Source organism: Dioscorea cayenensis, chromosome 5 (genome assembly GCF_009730915.1).
Source record: "Dioscorea cayenensis subsp. rotundata cultivar TDr96_F1 chromosome 5, TDr96_F1_v2_PseudoChromosome.rev07_lg8_w22 25.fasta, whole genome shotgun sequence".
NCBI classification, from domain to species: Eukaryota; Viridiplantae; Streptophyta; class Magnoliopsida; order Dioscoreales; family Dioscoreaceae; genus Dioscorea; species Dioscorea cayenensis.
The window spans coordinates 2,991,397-3,004,488 of NC_052475.1; positions in this window are offsets into that span (position 1 = coordinate 2,991,397).

The following is a 13,092-nucleotide window of genomic DNA, read 5'->3' on the forward strand; positions in this document are numbered from 1 at the left end:
TGGAAGTTACGTATTGGCTGTTGGGACTCTATATAAAACGATTGTTGTGGGTGCGGTCGAAAGTAACAAGACTATCTGAAAAGACGATAAACCACTTCGATTAAAAAGACAACAAACAAAGCAGTACTCAAGCTGAAGACATTAAAAACAACAAAAGTTAACAAAGCGAGCGAACAACGGGTCTCCTCAAAACCAACACACAATAAAACTAGCCTGTGATCTGGTCATGCTCCTCCTGCATCGTAGCACCACTAATCTCCTAAAAGAGTCGGACTTTAAAAAGTCTAAATCATACTGATGGTGGAAATAGAGTCTGCGAAACTTCACCGGGGACCTTCGCCATAGATTTTGTAGTACCCTCTTTTGCTAATTCTTTTTGGTCAACCTCCGAGGTTCTGGGCTAAAAACAAGCGATCTTCATTTCACTTTGAGGGACAGACTTCTTCTACCATTCCCTATGCCTTGTCACCTTATCGCTGCTCCAATTTTCCCAAGTGCACCGAAGGCTATCCTCCTGTAACCCCGGCATAAGTTCCTTGAGGGTTTCCATTCAAACTCAAAGACCGAGTCGTCAAAATCCAACCTCGTCATCATGTGAGTCAAGATCAACCGCCTAGTTGTCCATCCTCTCCTTCTCCGTCCTTTCCAAGGACCTACAAGCATTTTTCTAATTCTCTTGTGCACTTTTCAGGATTAGAGCCCAAACTCCTGACAAGAACTTCCACAGAAAGCCCACTAGTGGAGACAAAGTTGGCAGAATGCTCTCATCACCAAAATTTATGTTGACAGTAGAAACCTTCGAAAGCCCATTATCAGAAATCGGCCCAGAATCCGGCCCAACCAACCGTAAAAATGGAACAACCCTTCATTGCTGCCCTTCTCTATGGTTCAGAGGCCGGGCCAACCCTATACTGTCTCTGCTCACATGGTGATGGCCCGACAGTTGGCCCCTTTACATAATAAGAGGGGACATTTAAACCATCCCCCAACTCCCATGGGCCAGGCCCATATGAGTCCACTACACCCACCCCACCTTTTGGCCCGGCTTCAAATGAAAGTCACATGATTCTCACTTTTCTCTCTCCCCGTTGAAACCTTATCACATCATCCTTGGATAGTTGGACCTGCTAACCTCTGCCATAGCCTTCCGCCACATCAGTCCCCAAATCCTGCTCCAACTCAGGACAAGCCAACCACCGTTCGGCAACACGTTGTCTCGGGCCACCAAACCTCGGACCAACGTCAACTTTCCGCCCAGAAGAAGTCATGCAACCATCGGATCTTTACATTGTCTCACGCCAATGAGACGATAGCGAAGCGCCGTCACCGTGGGAGCAGAGCTCGACCACCTTTCCGCCGTCTCCATTTTTCAATTGTTGTACAATTTGTTTGAAATTACCAATTGACTGAAATTTTCTTTCCTTAGAAATCCTAGGCCTTTTTGGCATTTCCTTTGCTACCATTATTCCACATATATATACATATGATTCAAAGTTGGGGTTCTGGGCAAAATCACATTGAAAAAGATGGCGCCACTAGGAATGTGACTTCATGGGCTTGTCTATGCTTAACATTGTGTTTAGTTTTCAATAGTAGTTATGATTTGGAATCCTGATTTAGCCTTTGATTAGTTTGAATTGTTTAGTTCCCAAATGGATTTCCTTCTGAATGAGTTGTCATTTATCTAATAAGAATTATTGACCCACAAGCTTAGAATTAGCAAAAAATTATTATAGATTGTATATTATTATTATTTTTCTGTATTATTCCCATGAAATTTAAGAAATTTATTTCAATACCCCCTCATTAACCAAACGAAATACATGTACTATTTAAAAAAAATATTAAAGAGTAAAACTTTTAACTTTATATAATTTTTCAAAACACTTTTGTGGTGTTTTTGCTAATTCTAAGCTTTTGGGTCAGTTTTAGAAAACGAGTTGCATTTTGAAACAATTAGACCAAGGAATAAATAAATTTTTAAGTCATAGTACCAGACATACCTCAGTAAATTTAAGTGGAAGAGGTATGAGCCGTTGGATTTTGTTGATCTGACGGTTAACAGTCAGGGGTGTTTTCGTAATCTCATCCGGAGTATTGAAACCCTAAACCCAACGCATTCCTTTTATAAATACTCTCTTCTGATACTGTTCTTTCATTCCTTTTCTTGTTTCTTTGGTTAGTTTTCCTCCGTTTTTCTTTTTTTCTCTTCGTATTTTTGTTTACTTAGATTTTTCTATCAAGCCTCAAGGGAAGGCAAGATCAGCTTCTTGTTTGGATCTGGGAATGCATAGATCCAATCAATCTCATCTATTGAATCTTGCAATAGGAAAATCCGGTCTCAACTCGCCTGGATCTGATTTTTCTATGATTTTCCAGGCCCTTTTTCAACTGGTACATCATCCTATTGATTACTATTTTACAGCTATTGGATTTCATCTGATGTATTGATTGATTGAATTTAGAAAAGCAAACTCACTCTGTCCCAAAACCATGTTTGATGTTTTGAGGCAATTTCTTGGTTTGCAATAGTGATAGAATTCATTCTTGATCTAACCTTACTCGTCCTGAAGTGAGCCTTAATTTCAATGATCTTAAGGGTTGGGAGGTTGGATCATATATATGCCTTTTGTTTATATTCCTTATAATTTCCTTATTTAACATTTGCGGTTTTTAATGATTTGTGTTCTTGTTAAGTTATTTAATTTCCAGCAAATGTATATATCTAATAAACAAAAGCATTGTGTTGTTTCAAATTTGGAACCTGTTTTTTATTTTAATAAAAAAATATATTTAATAAACATAAAGTAGAAATTAGATATAGGATATATGCAATATTTATAATTTTGTTAACTATAAAAAGTTAATAGTTTAAAAAGCTTGAAAAATGAAGGAAGTAGTGAGGAGATTTGTGAAAGGGAAATTGTTAAGAGTTACCGTTTTCATATGAATTTTGAGTGTATTGGTAATTTTCTTTGGTTACAAATCCTAGTCCTTTTTATCATTTTCTCTGCTACCATAATTCCATATATATAGTTCTCAAAGAATAAGCTAGATCTTCTTTGGGAGTGATTTGAAAGATTTGAAAGTGAAAACTTGATTAATACATTTGAAAATGTGGAGAAATGCAAACACTATGCCAATTTTGATAGCTAGTCTGTTTCTGTTTATGCGTTGGTATAATTTTTGCATTTTTTTTTCATTTAGAAATGTATTAATCAAAACAATTGCATGATGAAACTTTGAATTTTTTTTACAATCGTTTGTCAAGGTGGTCTAGCGTACTTTTTGATTCTCCCTTTATCAAGAGGTTAGATCACACGGGGCGCGCCAGCTCCTCCTAGGGGACGTGGATGTGAATGTTAGGGATGCCGTTCAATTTATTCCGGGGGTCATCCGAGATGAAGTAACGGTTAGGGCGGAAGCTTTGTTCAAAAGAGTATTTAAAGTAACATTTGATAAGAGAGAAGGATGGATAGAAAGAGATATATAAACAAAGGACTTCTTTATTGCATTAGACTTGGATGGTGGATACAAGGTAAGGGATGAGACTTTAAGAATGTGTGTATGTTGAGTCTCTAAATTTATTCTCTTTACAACCCAAGGGGGTCTTATATAAGCTACAAGTCCTAACTATATGTTATAAGACATATACCAAACTCAACTATAACTAACAAGACACTTACCTAACTTAACTATAGTTAACAAGATATATATCTAATTGTCTAACTACATGACAATTAGGTATATGTCTTGTTAGCTATAGTTAAGTTTGTTAAGTGTCTTCTTAGCTATAGGTGAGTTTGGTATATGTCTTGTAACAAATAGATAGAACTTGGAGCCTATATAAGGCCTTTTTGGGTTGTAAGGAGAGAACATACTTAGAGACTCAACATCCACACATCCAAGTCTAATGTAATGAAAAAGTCCTTTGTTATACATCTCTCTATCCATCCTCTCTCATCAAATGTTAGACTCTCGAAAGAAAGCTTTCGAGTCCTAACTGCATGCTTCACCCCTGGACGACTTCTGAGTAAAGTGAACGGCGATCCTCAACAGTCATATCCACGTCCCCTGGAGGAGCCCTGCCAGCCTGCGTGATCTAGATAGTATCGGAGCTACGATAATCTTCATTTGAAAACCCTCAGGGTATATGTTTACCATGCGAGGGTAAGACCCTCAGAGGTCCCCAACACGTGTAGATAGTAGGTTTTATTTTGGTAGTATAGATTTTTATTTGATCCATGAACCATTATCTAAAAATGAGTTTTTGCATAAATCTTTGAAAAATATTTTTAAGCTTTTAAAAATGAGTAAAGCATAAACCTGAGAACACCAAGAAGTCACGTCTGAAGGACAGGGGAGACCCGTTTAAGGGAAAAAAGAGTGTGGAGTAAGTCGAACTCGAAAGTTTGGACAAGATGAATTCTCACATATTAAAAAGATAATCATTTGATTTGGTAAAAAATTACTCTTCTAAGTAATTATCGAAAGTGAACACTCGCGCTGGAACCGGAGACTCCCATGGTGGCCTGCATCGCAGAGCAGAAATGTTAGTACACTCTAAGACAGTAAGGTTGAACAAGCCGACAGAGCATGTCATGGTGAAAAGAAGTTTAATTTTAAAAAAACCCATAAAAACTAAAAACCAACAAAAACCAAAAACAAGTTTTTTACTTTCAATAATTATGGATTAAATAGAGTTATTTACCAAGTTTAACTTCTATCGCATTACATGTTGTGGATCTTGTTATTGCATAAGAATTTCTTTTACTTATTTCAAGTTATTACAAAGTAAAAGTAAATTTTTTTTTTACTGCAAAGTAGAACTAGATTATATTTTCTGCAAATCTTATTTCAGTTTTAATATAAAACAAATTAAATCAAAATTTATCTTACTGTAACAAAATATTTAATCAACAAGAAAAAATTAAATCAACAACAAAATATCAAATAAAAAATATCAATATCAAAAATAATGAAATTATAAATCATCAAATCAAATTAAGACATTAATGAACCAAATTCTTAAAAAAATAATAGAGAAAATAATTATAATACAAGTAATATGTATTATAATAATAATATTCATCCTGATAAATATCATGATAATATTAAAAAATCTAAATATTTTAAAATGAAAAATAAAAAGAATATTCATCAAGAGATAAAAATAATAACTAAAGTATTAATGGTATTAAAAGTGACAATACAAATTATAGAAGAAATAATAGAAAGTCTAATCTTAACAGAATCATAAAAGCAAAATGGATGCAAAAATGGATTTAATTATTAAAAAATTAAACAATCTGGAAACACAATTATTAAAATTAGAAACTATATTATCCAATTTAGATTATGTAAAAAGTAGGATAAAAGAAAAAGAAAATCATAAAATTGAAATAGACAACTTATGCAATCAAGTAAAAAATATTCAATTAGGAAAAAAATCAAAAGGTAAGAAAACCGATAGCCCCATTTAAAATCTGGACTAAAGTAGAATTATTAAAGCCACCAGAATATAGATTAAAATTCTCAAAAAATGAAACATCTACTTGAAACAACAGAATATTATAAAATTGAATTAATCAAAATAAGATATTATCTTTTAGAGGAATTAAATCAATATAACTTAAAAAATAAAATCAAAAATCAAAAATATATATGGTTTAATGAAGTAGAAAAATATTTAATAGAAAAATTAAGAATTATAGAAAATAGATCAGAAGAAGAAAAAGACCAATTAAAAAACTGGAAAATAAGTATGATCTTCTAAACCACCAATAACAAACTCTTCTCGACAATCTTTGAAATAACAGAAATAATACCCAATTTCTCCAAACCATGAAAACTCTTAGGAGGCGTTTGGATTGAGGGTTAGAATACTATTGGAATGGGATAGATTATAAATAGTAATATTTGACCATGTTTGGGTAAATTACTATTGACTTGGGAATGGGTACTGTTGGTATTATCATTATGCATAGTAAAGGCATTTCATTACCTTCAAAATTCGGGGGCATAGAGGGGAATAAATACTGTTGACAGTGAATTGACACTTTTACCCCTAGTTAATATTTAATTAAATAATAATAATAATAATTAATTTAAATAATTAATTATAATAATTAAAGTAAATTATAATAAACATAAATTGAGTCATTTAAATATTATAATAATTACAATAAATAATAACTAACAAGAATTATAAATAGTCATATTACACTATAGTAATTAAAGTGAAATGACAATTTTGCCCCTATGTAGATTTAATTAAATAAAATAGTTAATAAAAGTATTTCATTATGGTAATTAAAGTGAAATGACATGTTTACCCTGTAGATATTTAATTAAATATATTATTGATAGTGAAATGACAATTTTGCCCCTCGTTGAGATTTAATTAAGTAATATTTATTAATTTAAATAACTAATTATAATAATTAAAGTAAATTATATTGAACATAAATTGAATCATTTAAATATTATAATAATTAAAATAAATAAAAATTAACAAGAATTGTGTAATATACATATACATTATAATAATTAAATTGAAATGACTTTTTTTGCCCCTACATAGATTTAATTAAATAAAAATATTTAATATAAGTATTTAATTATGGTAATTAAATTGAAATGACACTTTTTACCCATTAAATTATTTAATTGGTTAATGATAAAAATTATTTATTATAAATATTTAATTATAATAATTACAGAGACTAAATATTTATTTATATGTAATTATTTTATATATTGATTTATCATTACTTATGTTAAGGGCATTAAAGTAATTTATATACAATTCTACTGTCACTTTTTTTCTATTCCCAATATTTATTCCTTTTCAACCAAACACCTTTTTCATTACTCATTACTCATTACTTTATCCATTCCCATTACCATTACTTTTCCCATTCCCATTCCCATTACCATTCCTATTCCGTGATCCAAACGGACCCTTAGTATTTTCAGGACCAAAATGCAAATAAACCATATTATCCCATATAGCCCTACATCACATCAATCTCAAACAAAAGTTTATTCTCCACCAGCTGTTAAACATTTTATTGCCCAAGACCGTACAATCAAAAGAAATAGAAGAACTTCACAAAAGACTCCAAAAGATAACTAAGGATTACAAAGAAATGTCCCTAGACATGATCCGTAATCAAAAAAACAAAAAAAGAAGAAACTCTTGAAAGGTTTCCCCAATTATCCAAGATGTACAACAAATCATTCTACAAAAAGTCCTTAAAACAACATATGAAGATTTTGTCCAGACTCAAATGCTTCTCCGAGAAATGGCTAAAGACAACATACATCCTCATGGTATGACACTCTCCGTTGATCTATATCAAGACTCAGCACATCGCCATCAAGACTGTCAATGTAAAAAAAGCTTCTTCATTGTCTAAGCATCCTTTGATCTATCTTCCTGGATTGACCAAGACATAAAAGGAATATCATTCAGTGTTGAAAGATTACTACAATATGGCATGATCAGCAGACTAGTACTCAGAAGGCCAAAACAGATCAAGTTCCTACATAAGTATTGGAAACTCTTATATCTATTATAAAAAATATTGAAGAAGCTAAAGTTGCCTGCAGTTATAAATCTCTCAATCAAATCAATTCCACCAGGCTATGAAGAAGGATATTTGGAAGATGCACGACACCAAATTACTGTGGAATTATTCATGAAGTCCGTTCCTTATCAACTGCACATTCCAACTGAAGTATTCACAGAAGAAATGCAATTATTTACTACTCCAGTTATCGAACAACTTTCCTTATGACGAGCATTCACCTTCATCAACATCAGACAATCTTATTATTATCCCCTTATCAATGGAGGATTTTACCATGAAAGTCTATTCCAGAAAAGATATACTTCCTATAGATATTCCATTTGCAAACCTCAAATATAATAATCCTTCAGCAGTGCAACACTTCAAGGACAAAAATACAACCATCTCACTCCAACACATGGGAGACTATTCTTCAAGCTATCTCCCAATAATTGAAAATCAAGATAAAGATATTCCTTTAGATGTTCCTCGTGGTCATTCACCAAATGACTCAGAAGACTCTACATTCCATCCAAATGAAGATATAACTATTGCTCATCTTTTGGTGGAATAGAGCAGTATTGTTTGTTTTTATTATGTAAAGGAGTAGGTCTTTGTTTTTTTAGTATGTAAAATATATTTGCAACTGTAGCAACAATAGTTTTACTATTGAATGACATGCTTGTAATAAGTGGTTTTGGTAAGTGTCTTGTTAGGAATAGGTAAGTTTGGTATGTGTCATATCTAATATATGATAGTTTGATATATGTCATGTCATGAATACCATGACTTAAGGGTTAAGTCTTGGACCATATATAAGGCTCCTTAGTTTGTAAGATGAGAGGAACAACTTCCCACACCATAAGAAAAATCCCCCTCATCCTTTGTATCTCATCCCCCCTCACATAATGCAATAAAGAAGTCCTTCTTTGTTTGTGCATGTCTCTCTTATCCATGTTTCTTAAACTCTGAATATTCTTTTGAGCAAACCTTCCGCCCTAACTGTTACTTCACCCCGAATGACCCCGGCATCCAGAGTAAGTTAAACGACATCCCCAACGACCTCTCCATCGTCCCAGATGCTGGCTTGACGAGGGCCTGAAGGTTGATTCCGGATAGAAATAGTTGTAATATATGTAATTTTTTTATCCATTTAAAATATGGTATGCGTAAATAATTTTTTTTTTTTAAGCTGTTAAAGAAAAGAACAAATAAAAAAAGAATACTATTTAAAAAAAAACACAATTTGACTGTCATAACCCAATAATTTCCAAAATAAGCATTTTTTAATTATTTTAAAATAAGCATTTTATAATCTTTAATATTAAATTTTTTTTAAAAAATTATGATCCCACTAATTTTTAATATTGGATGCCATTAATTTTTTAATAACAAAATCTTATTTCTTTTGAATCCACGGTATAAGTTTTTTTAAATTAAAATCTAGTTTTACATAACCGTTTTAATTGCATTATTTTTACTTTAACAAATTTTAATAGATAAAAAGTATGAATAATATTCCATTAAAATTATTGAGGATTATTGGAATGAATTATTGATGGCAAATAACTCTTACTTTATTAATTACAAATTTTTATTTTATTTTATAAAAACTAATAAACATTGTTGTAAAAAAATTTATCAATATAGAAAACTTCATCAAACATATATCAGGTACTTATAGTGACGAATTTCTACTAGGCAACCAACCGAAGTGAGCCTCTTGATAACGGGAGGATCAAAAAGTACGCTAGACCACCTTGACGAGCGATTGGAAAAAAGATCCAAAGTTTCATCATGCAATTGTTTAGATAGAAGTCATCAATCTCTTCAAACATGGATACCTATCCAGAGTAATGCTGACAAATCTAGAGCAGGCAAACTTTTTAAATGACTATTGACAGCTGATACATCTTCTACATAAATTCTTCAAAGCTCTTGGACCACAAATTGATGGGTATGTCAATTTAGAATTAAATTCAATTCCTCCTTGCTATGATGAAGGTTATCCTGATGAAGCACCGCATCATATCAAGATTACTCTCTTTCGTCATCATAAACCCGAACAAGAAAGAATAACTCCTATTCGATTAGAATACATGATTATTCCAAGAAATATCAAGAAATAAATGAAGCTATGGCGAGCATGTGCAATCTTAACTGATTGGAAGAGAACTTGCTCTACAATTGCTGATAATCAAAGATGTCAAATGTTGCTGGAAACTAAAATCATGAAGGTATATGTTGATTAGTACATGTTCCCCATGTACTGTTTTTTTTCCGAATATCATTTCACAAATGCCAGCTACAGAACTGCACATGAAGCAAGTTTGCTCATGGGCAAGAGAATACCGTTTTGGGATTATTGAAGACTAAGTATTCCAGCATATATACCAATGTTACCAAGTCCAGCTGACTCTCCAGAAGGTTTAGAAGACATTGTTGAAGAAAACTTAGCCAACATGATGGAAGGCTAGGAAATCTCTACTGATTCAGTCTCCAACATCTTTTGGTGGACTAAAGCAGTGTTGTTTGTTTTTATTATGTAAAGGAGTCGGTGTTTGTTCTTTTAATGTGTAAAATAGGTTTGCAATTATAGAAACAGTAGTTTTACTGTTGAATGGCATGCTTGTAATATGTGGGTTTGATAAGTGTCTTGTTAGGAATAGATAAGTTTGGTATGTGTCATGTCTACTACATGATAGTTTGGTATTTGTCAAGTCATGAATAGCATGACTTAAGGTTAAGTCTTGGAGCCTATAAATCGCCCTCATCCTCTGTATCTCATCCCCCTCACATAATGCAATAAAGAAGTCCTTCTTTGTTTGTACATCTCTCTCTCTCTCTCTCTCTCTCTTATCCATGCTTCTTAAACTCTGAATATTCTTTTGAGCAAAGCTTCCGCCCTAATCGTTACTTCACCCCGCATGACCCCCGCATCCAGAGTAAGTTGAACGGCCTGGAGGTTCTAGGGATAGTATATAAGAACTTAAACATAAAATATAGTAAAAAAAATTTATGTAAAATTTAAATAGGGTAATGAATAAAAGAAATATTTACTAAATTAGGCATGTTTGGGATTATTTACCAAAATACGCAGTTGGTGGAAAACGGTAAAATTTTCTCCGTTTTCAGCTTTTTTTATTTTTATTTTTTATTTTTTATTATTTTAAAATATAGAAAATGAGAGAGTTTCTCTCGTTTTCAATTTTTTAATTAAAAAATTATGAAAATGAGAGAAACTCTCTCGTTTTCAAAATTTTTTAAATTTTTTAATAAATAAAAATGAAAACGGGAGAGTAACTCCTGTTTTACTTTTTTTTTATTTTAAAAAAACTCATGTAGCTGCTGGTAGGTTTTAAAAGTATTCTTTTTATATAATTAATTTTTTAATTAAAAAATAATTGTTGATATATATATATATATATATTAACCTTTTATTTAAAAAAAAACTACGAATCTTGAAAAATATTAGAAATAAATCGGTCAAAATTACGCCGGTAATTAATTAATACAAAATAGGATGGTTAAATTTACAACGATAAGTAGTTAGTACAAAGTAGGACTGTCAAACCTACACCGTTTGTAATTAGTACAAAGTAGGACTGTCAAACTTGCACTAGTTAATAATTACCACAAAGTAGGACAATGAAAAGTGCACCGGTCAGTTGTTAGCACAAAGTAGGTCGGTTAAACCTGCACCGTCAATAATTAGTATAAAGTAGTTTGGTCAAACTTGTATCGGTAATTAATTAGGACAAAGTAGAGACGGTAGAAACCTCGCTACCGCTAGTGATTAGCACAAAAGTACGCCTGGCAAACTCGCACTGCTGGCCGAGAATTAGTTCAAAGTAAGTTGGTCAAACCTACACCGATCGATGAATTAGCACAAAGTGGGACGGTACAAACTTGCATCCGTCATGAGTTAGTACAAAAGTTTGTCTTGGCCAAAACCTGCACTGGGCTCAAGAATTAACACAAAAATAAGACGGCTCAAACCTCAGACTGCTCAAGATCTTAGCACAAAGTAGGTCGGCCAAACTCGCGATCGGCCGAGTAATTAGTACAAAGTAGGTCACTCAAACCTCCACCAGTCAGTAATTAGTATAAAGTAGATCGGTTAAAGCTGCACCGGTCAATGATTAGCACAAATTACGCTGGTCAAACCTGTACCACTTAGTGATTAGCACAAAGTAGGACAGTCAAACCTGCACCAGTCAACACAAAGTACGTCGGTCAAACCTGCACCACTCAGTGATTGGGACAAAGTAGAACAGTCAAACTTGCACCAGTAAGTACTTAGCACAAAATAGGTTCGCCAAACCTCCACCAATCAGTAATTAGGACGGTCAAACCTACAATATTCATAAATGAAATTTTCAAAATTCGAGCTCTTTATATAAACCAACATTTGCAGCCCATTTTCACTCTTGCACACTATTTACTGACTCTTTCACCTATACTTCTTCTTCTTGTCTTCAACAATGGCAGAGACTTCACTTGTATTGGTTTACTACAATGGTTCAATCATTGCTGGTGAAGACACAATTATATTTTCGTCGGAGGATCAATCATATTTTTTATGTCGAAAACGACATCTCTTACGAAAATTTAAAGAGATCCTTTGAAGAAAGCATTGAGATTAGCGACAAATAAGGAGTTTCATAGTATCAAATACGGCTCCCACCCTTTCTTGTGGATCCGGTAAGATTTGCTACTCGGGTTATTCAAATTATGTGAATGACCGAGATGTTCGGATGATGTCTCGACAGCCACAAAAGAAATCCAGATATTGGCATTATTGAATCAGACGTGGAGTTCAAAGGTCGCAGACTTTCGAGGGTGTTCCTTCCCAATAACAAACCGCCCCAAATGACGAAGTTCAACGCAATTTGAGACGGGAGAGGATTTCATCACCATGCCAAGTTAATGAACTTGAATAGCTCTCTACGGAGTGGAAGGCACTAGATGATCCACCACCCAATATTTATTTTACTAATTCACAACATCTACAAGGCGGAACAAGTTCTTTTCATGATACTCATGAAACCGAATTCGGGTCGAGATGGGCCGATCCAGCGAGACGATGAGGACGACGATGGTGATGACTTTGGGGAAGACATCGAAGCAGTGTCATGTGACATTCAAGAAGAAGAATGCAATCTTAAAAGACGTTCCAACGACCGCCATAATTTCATGATGGCAAACGAATAGAGCCTCCAACACATATACGGACCCTTGATTTGGAAGCAACGTCCGACAAGAATTTCTCGAGTACCCTTTTATTGTACGTGACACATTAAGCTGGAGCAACGACAAATGGAGATCTTCAGTAGGCATGAGGTTCTCAAGCAAAGATGATGTTGTGATCGCAATTAAGCATCACGCTACTTAAATCATCGAATACAAATTTATTGAGTCTCGATCCGACTCGACATCTGATAAATGTAAGTCATATGGCGATGGGTACAATTGGAGGGTTCAGCGATCCCATGCCAAGCTGAGACGCCTTTTGGGA